Below are 10,193 nucleotides of genomic sequence, written 5' to 3' on the forward strand. Positions count from 1 at the left end.
TCATTTAAAATTTAAACACAAGTCACATCACAGCCTGACAATAAAATGATTCAAAATAAGGGGTAGGATACTTAGCCACTTATGTACTTAAGGAAATATGAAGATTTGAAAAAATTGTTATGAATAAATGCATTCATTGGGTTTTAGTAACCTTCCCTAACCCCTATGAAATAAGGACAAGTGTCCACACTTGTTAGACTTGGTATAGGGATAGAAAACTGACATAACACCACCATCATATAAATAATGCAACATTAAATATAATTAGCAAAATTTGTAGACTATAAAAGAATTATAATTTGAAAACCTTATACCTATTAAGTGATCATTGCACATACCAAAAAGGTGGTGAAAATGATATCAATGACAACATCCAACAACATCTTGTGGGGTTTATTGAAAGCATTAGAAATTGATGACATGGGTGGATGGAAGATAAAGAAATGAGATGAGGTGGATGGGTGGAAGGGAAAGAGATGAGATGGAATGAGAAAGTGAATAAAAAAGTGAACTTTATGTGGACATAAATTTTTTATTATGAGCATGTACAAAGAAACTAATGTTGAAGAGAGGCAGGTAGAAGGTTGACACCTTTGGCTGCAGGAAGAGTTACCTTGTTTGTATTTGAATTTGGTCACTGGAACTACTACAGGAAGTCCTCTTTTGTTTGGGGTCATTTATGTAACTTGATTCTATGACCATTGACTAATCATTTAAAAGGCACTATATCAATGGTATCTAATTGAATAGCTCCACTATCAAATACATAACTGATTTCATATGGACCCAATCATCTTGTCTACAGCTTTCTTGGCATGTCTTTAAATTTGGAATCATATAGTAGTGCCTAGTCACCAACTTGAAATTATTTACTGATAATATGAGAGTCATGCCACTATTTCCTTTGTTTTTATATATTTTTAGTGTGTTCCAAAGTAGTTGTGTGCATTTCATCTAGAGAGTTAAGATTAGAAGATGTTCTCTTTGTGCTACAAGAAGTTCAATTTCTAGTTCCATTGTAGTTCTTAAAGTTTTATGTTCAAATTCAATGGGGAGCATTGCTACCTTTCCATATAGGAGCTCAAATGGTTTGAATCATGTAGTAGTCTTCCATGTTGTTCTATAAGCCCAAACAACTTCTTCTAATCTATTGGTCCAATCCCTATAGTGTAGATGAACTATTTTTGTTAGGATGTTCTCCAGCTCATGATTTGTGACCTCTACTTCTCCAGCAGCTTGAGGGTGATAAGGACTAGATTTCTAGTGCCTAATGTTATATTGTTTCATCAATTTTGAGATTAGATTAGAGTTGAATTATGCACCTTGGTTAGTGACTAGCTCTTTGGGTACACCACAATGGGTAAAAAAAATTCATACAGAAATTGTACAACTTTTTCATCACAAGCATGCTTCATGGCTTTAACTTCAACCCATTTTTTAAGGTAATTAGTGCACACAAGAATATAGGATTTCCCATTAGATGGAGGATCAAGTGGACCAATGAAGTCCATGCCCCATTTGTTAAATGGTGTTAATGCCATATAAGGGTTAAGAGGCATTTCATCTATTCTTATTAGTCGGCCCATCCTTTGACACTTATCACACTTTCATGTATAGTTGGTTGCATCTTTATGAAGTGTAGGCCAATAATAACTAGTTGTCAAGATTTTCAAGGCCCTTCTTTTTGCTACAAAGTGTCCTCTACATTGTTCATTATTACATGCATATAGAATATCATATGTCTCATCCTCTCTCACACATCTTCTCATAACTTGATCAGGTCTAGTGTAAAACAAGAGATTATCTATCTAGGAGAAACAAAAACTTTTCTCTACAAGTAGCTTATTTTCCTTGTAAGAAAAATGTTCAAGTATTTTATTAACTACAATGTAGTCAGCAATGTTTGCACACCCTGGAGTTTGAACAGAAATATGAAATAAATGCTCATCTTAAAATGCATCATCTACCAAAGTAGTGTCAGTATCATCATGATGGATTCTTGATAAATAATTAGCTAGAACATTGGCTTTTCCTTGCTTATCAACAATAGCTATATCAAATTCTTGCAACAACAGTAACCATCTTGCTAATCTGCCAGTTACAGTAGGTTTTTTCATGAGATATTTAATTGATGCATGATTAGTATGAACAAATATGGAGTAGCTAGTTATGTAATGCCAAAATTTGTGGTGGGCATAAACTATTGCTAGCAATTCTTTTTCTATCATTGTGTAGTTTAATTTTGGTCCATGAAGGCTTTTGCTAATAGAATAGATTGTATTTTCAAGATTTTTGGGTTGTTGTGCTAGGACTGCACCTATCGCATAATCAAAGGCATCTGTGTATATATGAAAAGTTAAGTTGCAGTTAGGGCCTTGTAAAACTAGGGTTGTAGTTAGAAGTTTCTTAAGCTGCAGGAAGGCTTCATCACATTCAGATGTCCAACTAAATTTAGCTTCTTTTATGAGTAACTTATACAAGGGACTAGCTATTTTGCTGAAATCTCTTATGATCTTACATCTTTTGATTTTGTAGGTATGGGCAATGTTTTAATTACCTCTATCTTAGTTGGATCCACTTGTATTCCTGCAACTGATATGAAATGACCAAGTACCATGCCTTCTTGCATGAGCATGAAACACTTTTCACTATTAATTGCCAAATTATGTTCTTAACACTTTACCAAAACCTTTTCAAGATTCATCATTGCTTCCACAAAAGTGACTCCAAATGTTGTGAAATCATCCATATATATTTCCATACAATCATGTGATATATCAGCAAAGATGTTAATAACTGCTCGTTGGAACATTGCAGGAGTATTACATAGACTAAATGGTAAAACAAAGTATGCAAAAGTAGCCCATGGGCATGTAAATGTAGTTTTTCCTTGATCTTCAAGAGAAATAACTATTTGGTTATAACCACTATACCCATCTAGAAAAGAGAAATACTTCTTTCCAGCTAGAGTGTCTAGAACTTGGTCTATACATGGTAAAGGAAAGTGATCCTTTTCTGTGGCCTTGTTCAATTCTCTATAATCTACACAAATTCTCCATTTTCTTCCCTTTTTAGGAACTATGACCAGGGGTGACACCCATCTACTATCAGATACAGCATAAATGAAACTAGCATCAAGAAATTTTTGTAATTCAGTTTTAACTATCTCTCTAAGGCTTGGATTTATCCTTCTCTGATATTGACAGAGTGGTAGATAGCCTTCAATGATGTATATCCTATGGGTGCACAGTATAGGACTCAACCTTTTCATATCACTATAGTCCCATGCAAAGGCCTTTTAATGCCTTTGAAGCAACTCTTTTAACTGTTCCATTTGTGTGGGTGTTAATTTGGGATTAACATGGAGATTATGATCTTTACTCAGTTCAACAGCATTGGTGGACTCTGTCATAGCAGCTTTAGAGATTGGACTTGCTTCCAATTCACACAATAAGAGTGGATGAAGAATGTTAGGTTCTTTTAGAAAAGTACAATTCTCATCACATTTTTCATATGTGATTAATTTCAACACAGAACTTTTAGATACATCTTTTTCTACCACACAACTGTTAGTAAGGATACTCTGAAGTATTGAATCTTCCTCTTGCAGTTTTAGAAAATATTGTCTATGTAACATCATGAGTTGTACTATAGAATTTAACTCTTCTTCTTCATCCCCTAAATCTGGCCAAACAGATGTGCTCAAATCTAGAAATGGTTGGGCTAGATCATATAAATCAAATTTTTTTGTTGCTTGGCCATTTGATATGGTCATATTCCCTTATCTACAATTTATATTTGCATTAGTTGTGGTGAACCATGGTCAACCTAGGATGATAGGATAACTAGAAAGATTAACTTTGGAGGATAAAATCATGAAGTCTACAAGATATTCTAGAGAATCTAAGGTTACAACTATCTTTTCTATAATCCCATCAGGAGTGACAGTAGAACTATCTACAAGTTGCAAAATTGTTGGAGTAGCCCTTAGTCCTTCTATTTTCAACTTCGTCATAATGTCCTTGGTCATGAAATTTATAGTAGCTCCAAGATCTATTAAATCATTTTTAACAAACTGACCATTTATACTAACATTCACTACTAGACTTCCTGGATTAGAATATTTTGGTGTGATCAGTTTCCCTAACATGATGTCAGCCAATTGTCCCACAACATGGATTGTGGTGGGGTCCTTTTTCTTCCTTCTAGTCTTCTTCAGGAAAGCATCTCTAATGGCTTTTCCATAAATTGGAACATCCTTAATGGCTTAGAACAAGGGTATTTGGACATGTATGTTTTTCAACTGGTCAACAATGTTAGAAGGTTGTTCCTCTACTTGTATAGGTTTGCTTTGTATAAACTTTTTTGGAAAAGGAGGTTCCACTACTAGTTGAGCTTGGGTTGACATGGTAACATTGGTTGGGTCAATTGTTTTAGCAACTAAGGCTTCTAATGCTATAGGAGAGTCTGGTATTTCAGTTATAAGAGGTAGTTTAGGCACTGGTAAAGTTGTACCAGATCTCATATGTATATTTGCAATATCCAAAGTGTAAATAGGATACTGTTGAGCATCAGCACTATATATGGGTTTTTGTGACTATTGGCTATTTGGGTTTGGCAAAGGTTGTGTGGTTAATTGTGTCTACTTTTGAGGTCCAAGATTTGTAGGTGGTGGCATTAGAGTAGGTTGTTGAACTAGAGGTGGTAATTGTGGAGTACTAGTGTTTTGGTTAGGCCACTATTGAGATCCCTTTCATTGGTTCGTAAACTACCAATTCCCTTGAGGTGGTTGCCATTAGTTCTACTAGTTTTTCCAGTAGTTCAGTTGGTTATTCCATTGGTTACTCTATTGGTTAGGCTAGGGTGGTTGGGAATTCTGAGGCCATTGGGATTGTTGTGGGTTGTTTTACCCAACATTGTTTCAATTAGATTGATATTGTGGAGGACCTTGGAGATTACAATTTTCCCATTGATTACCATATGAATTTGAATTTTACAAAGGGTACTAAGGCATACCTTAACATTGGGCCCATGGTTGGCATTGAGCGATGAAGAATACTTGTTCATCATCTTCATCTATCTTGATGTACTCAATTGGAAGATGTTGGTTCTCCATGCTTGCAACCAGTTTACATTGTCAATCCTTCTTTTGCTTTTGGCAATGAGGGAAATATTCAGCTAGTTGTAGCTTAGCTTATGCATACTTCTTCTTTGCAATCATTGTGTCAAGATGTGTAGCAACACCATTGATGATGTCTTATTTGAAATTTGACAATAGGTTAGATATCTCGAGCTTTGAAATACCTTGACTAATTCCTTTAATGATTGTGGAATGAGGTCCTTGGCCTTTCTTCATGGTTGGCTTTGAATATTTTTGACAGATATTCTTGAGGTCTTCCTAGGAAGCTTGATATATATCACCACTAGCCATTAGGTCTAGTGCTTCTAGATAGTTATCATTCGCACTTCTTAGAAAGACTAGCTTTTGTGAATCCTTGAACAACACATGTTGAGGGTTCTTCTGCAGTGTATATAAGAATCATGAAACATAGTCTTCCAATATTTCTTCCTCTTTCTAAGATATCCTAAAGATATCATCTCCTCTTGAACTAGATTCTTTGCAATACTCTTTGTACTTATCCAAAAATAGAGGTTTCATTTCATCCCAACTTCCTACTGCATTGGCTCCTAAGACCATGAATCATTGTAGAGTTGATTCTTTCAATGTTGCTGGAAATAATTTAACCTTATGGGCATCAGTGGTGTAGTCAAAACTATGACAAAGTATGTCAAACTCAAACAAGAAAGTATCAATGTCTTCAGTTGCAAAGCCATAGAACTTTGGAAGGGTAGCTAAAGGTATATTCTTGAGATTATTAGTATTTATAAGGCTTGGGAGAGGAAATGGAAAAGCAAGTTTTTCCATGACTAGAGGTATTAGATTATGATGTTGCTACTAAAAAGGGACATTGGGTACTGGATGATTAACAACTAGTGGATTCAGAGTGGTGTTATTAAGAAAACTGGCCAAAACTTCAGTAAAAGGTTGAAGACCACTTGTATCTATCGGTTCAACTCTTGATGATGATGTTATGGGAAAAATAGGGGTTGCATCTTCAAAAGGAAACTCAACTTCTTCTTCAATTTCTTCATTCAAATTAATAGACTCCTGTGGAAAATATCTACCATATTCATCTCATCATCTTCCTCTTTGATGCATGCAATTAAACCTTTCACATTGGTGAAAGAAACTTCAAAACTAGAAATTTCTAAAAAACACTTTATCTAAAAACTATGACTCAAAAATGGTCCTAGCTTGACACCATCCCTAGCAATGGCTCCAAAAATGGTCTACCTCACAATAGATGTATCATAGTCATGCTATAGGCCATGCTTAGGAATAATATATTCAAACTAAAGATTATTTTTCCCACTATGAGGTGTATTTAATCTTGTCAACCCAGGGACGTATACGTGAAATGGTTGGCATAGTATGTGTACTAGGTCTCTTAATGAGTCATTAAGCTTATGTTGTAGGAAAGTAAAGTGAAAATAAAAGAACTTACTCTATTGATGCAGGAAACAAACACACTTAACTTTATGAATACTAGAAATACACTAAAAGGATAACAAATATTTCAACAAAGTTCATCCACTATAACTCTTCTCACATATGTTGCAGGAACATTCATGAAGAGTGATGCTATAGGAAGGAACTTGCAACTTCTACTTACAATACTAAAAATGCTTGGAAATAAATCTATACTATCCTAATCTAATCCACCTTCCAAGTGGGCCCCCTTGGTTGGCTTCAACTAAACTACTAACATAGGATAGAAGTGAAAAACTATTTCATTACATTTTAGAAATTCATTACATAACACATAGAACTATAAAAACACAACTCACTGTAAAAGTTAATAGTCTATTCTCATAAACTCTTCTTCTAACCAAACTAAGACACTTGGTCTGATTCCTATATATAGGAGATCAACACTTATTCCCATAATTGAAAATTAAATAGCCTAGCTATAAATCTACAAGAGAGAAAGAAGGAAAATAACAACTCAAGGTGGGAAGAAGAGATAATGGCTTAAGGTGGGAATAATAAAGTCTCAACATCTGCTTGCCATAGGAATAAATGCAGAGAATGCAGTAAGTCTTGATAGCTCCTCCATACTTTTTGCCATATTTTTTGGAACCCTTATGACTTTCCCCCACCATGGGTACAACTTAGCATTCTTTTCTCCTCGAATGGTATTGGCACTCATCTTTGAATTCTTCCAATCATCTTTCAGCTTCATTGCTAACAAGTTAGTTATAATACAGAGATAATTGCAAATAAGTATTTTCAAATTAAATTCAAATATAAGAACACACATTTTGATAATTATATGAAATACTATATCATGTATATGATAATAGCAAAAGATGACATACTATCTACCCATAGGTTAATCATTGGTTTAGGTAAACATAGGTCCACAAATGTCTTGATGAAAATGAAACCGAGTATCAACAAAGTGTTTAAAAACTATCATGAAATAGAGGAAATATTTAGCCTCATCATCTTCCCCCTGGTGAACTAATGCTTTTCCTCAAGCATGGCATTTCCTACTCAGTAATCTGAATTGCCCCACTTCTACCCTTCCTTTCTTGCTACTCTTGAAGGTAAAATAAAATCCTCATGTTCTTTCCCAAACCTTCCTTTTGTTTTCTCCTATAGCTTGTCAAGTTTGTTAACATTAATGTCATTTAAAGGCCACATGAGCATTGAAGGTTGCATAATGATTAGGCACCATAATTTGGGTGTTGCTTATTTTCCTAGCACTAGACACTTTGGAGCTCGGTGAAGGGTAGCTTCCAAGTTGATGGGACTGTGTGGTTCTCAATTTTTAAGCGACTCAGGTAATCTAGCACATCTACTCCTAGCACTAGTCATATCTCTTTGGCAACCAAATTAGGGAAAATTCTCATAATCAACATAAGCTTTAGCTCTAGCAGTGAAAATCCTATCCCTTACTCCCTTGCTCTTATCCCCATAAGTTAACCTGAACTAGTCCCTAAGAACTTCTTCTGGTTTGCTGCTTTCAACTCTTAATGGAAGAGGTTCTGTCCTTTCCTTGTCTCTGTAATTATTCAATTACCTGACATAGTTTTCTTCATTAGACATCTAGGACATCAAGGCTCTTAAATGTATATCCCCTATATAAATTAAAGGATTCCATTGGGTTTCTAAAGGGATAACAAAATTATGCTCATATAATTCAAAATAAAATTAGAGTCTAATAGAAACCATAAAATTACTATGTTGATTTAAACTCTACATTGATATTTTTAAGGGTTAACATGAGTTGGAACAAGAGAAATTGTTCTTTTAAACGTAAGACATAAACTCATGGTGGAAGTCTATAGGCAAGTTCTTGATCAGGCAATTTGAGGGCATGATCCATCCTTTTTTTTTTTATTCACCAATTTTTCCTTTAACTCTATAATTTTTGCATTCAAAGACACTATATCTTTCTTCATTCTTTTCCTCTCCTCTTTCCATAAGGCCTTAGCAAACATATGTTGTCCAAACAAATGAAAAAGGAGTTTCTATAGGGTAATAGAACTATTGTCTTCCTCATGGTTTCTTTTCCTCTTCCTCTATTCCCTCGATAAATGTTCTACAACATCAATAAACCATGTTGATTTATAGGGAACTAAGGAAGTGTTTGGATCAACTTGCTTAGGAACTGTTTTATCCCTACAACTCAAAGTCCCTAGTTGGTCTGTTGGGGTATCATTTGGATTTTCATTAACCTCAACCCTACATTCCTTGTTAAGGTTTTAAGGAATATTTTGAACTTCAAGGTGAGGAGGAGGGTGGTCAAGAACAATCTATATAGGGAATTCTTCAGTAGATGGCTTGGACAGAGTGGACTCTTTAGAAATTTTCCCTGTCATTCTAGGACATCTTCTTACAGGGGTTTCCTTTGGTATCATAATTTTCAGCCTACCTCTTCCTTTTGGTGTCTTTGCTACATAAGTAACTACTACAAGACCCTTCTTAGTTATCTTTTGTCTCACAACTGTAGGGTTCAGCTCCTCTTCTACTGGAACAAAGATTTCTTTACATTTTTTCTTTGTTCGGCTAGAGGTAGGTTTCTGGATTTCTTGAAAAGATGAAGGCATAGTCTGTTGCACATTTTCTTGTATTTTTTCTTGTACATTGCTTCACACATTTTTAGTTTCAACCTCTTGGGTGCTCTATTCAGCAAGTTCATTAGTGGGAGCTACATTTTCCTCTCTAGGCTATTCATGAAGGGTAGCCTAGGGTTGCAAGGTTTTGGCTTGGAAAAATTTCACCCATGATAAGGGGAAAACATCCCTAAGTGACCTTTCTATAAGTAACCTAATTATGGAATGATGGGTAATGGAATTTTCTTTTTCTTTTTGAGCTTCTTTTGCACTAATACATAGCACATTATACAAGAAATTGGGGACATTAACTGGATGATTATGCCTTATACAACTCAGCAACTTAAAATGATATGCATGTAAATAGGAAAATCTGCCTTCGCATGTAAGGTACCTGATAATGTGCATGGCTAGTTCATTGTATGGTGGTAGAAGAGACATTCTCTTATATCTTTGCTTGGTAATGTCCATCTGAGGGTTAGTTGGGACAATAAATTGAGCTCTATCCAACCTAGCATCATGAGTGTTGGGATAATGTTCTCCTATCACTAGTAACCCTATAACTTCTACTATACATTCCTCTATAGCAACCATTGTTAAACCCCATACAGAAGCTTCCCTTTCATCAAATGTCCTTGCAAATTTTGTGGCTACTTCTTCATCATGTGCAGTCAAACTTAAAAAGTACCCTAACCATCCGCATGCATTAAACCTTCTCACAACTTCTATATTTGACTAAAAAATGGTATGCTCTACTGGTTCTCTCCTCTATAATTTTCCACCCATTCTTTTTAACACTTCACTATCTGCACTACTTCACTATTTTCGCCCTTACAAATTTAGGCTTCCATTTTTTTTTTACAAACCATTTCAAATTTCATTCAATATATAATTAATGCCATAATGATTTGTTATGAGCAATAATATGGCCTTAATGAGAGTAAATCATGGAAGTGTGTGAAAATCATCCAAAAATGGGGTTCAGATCACTTAAAATTTAAACACAAGTC

Source organism: Cupressus sempervirens, chromosome 7 (genome assembly GCF_028749045.1).
Source record: "Cupressus sempervirens isolate cs-2001-9-10 chromosome 7, ASM2874904v1, whole genome shotgun sequence".
NCBI lineage: Eukaryota > Viridiplantae > Streptophyta > Pinopsida > Cupressales > Cupressaceae > Cupressus > Cupressus sempervirens.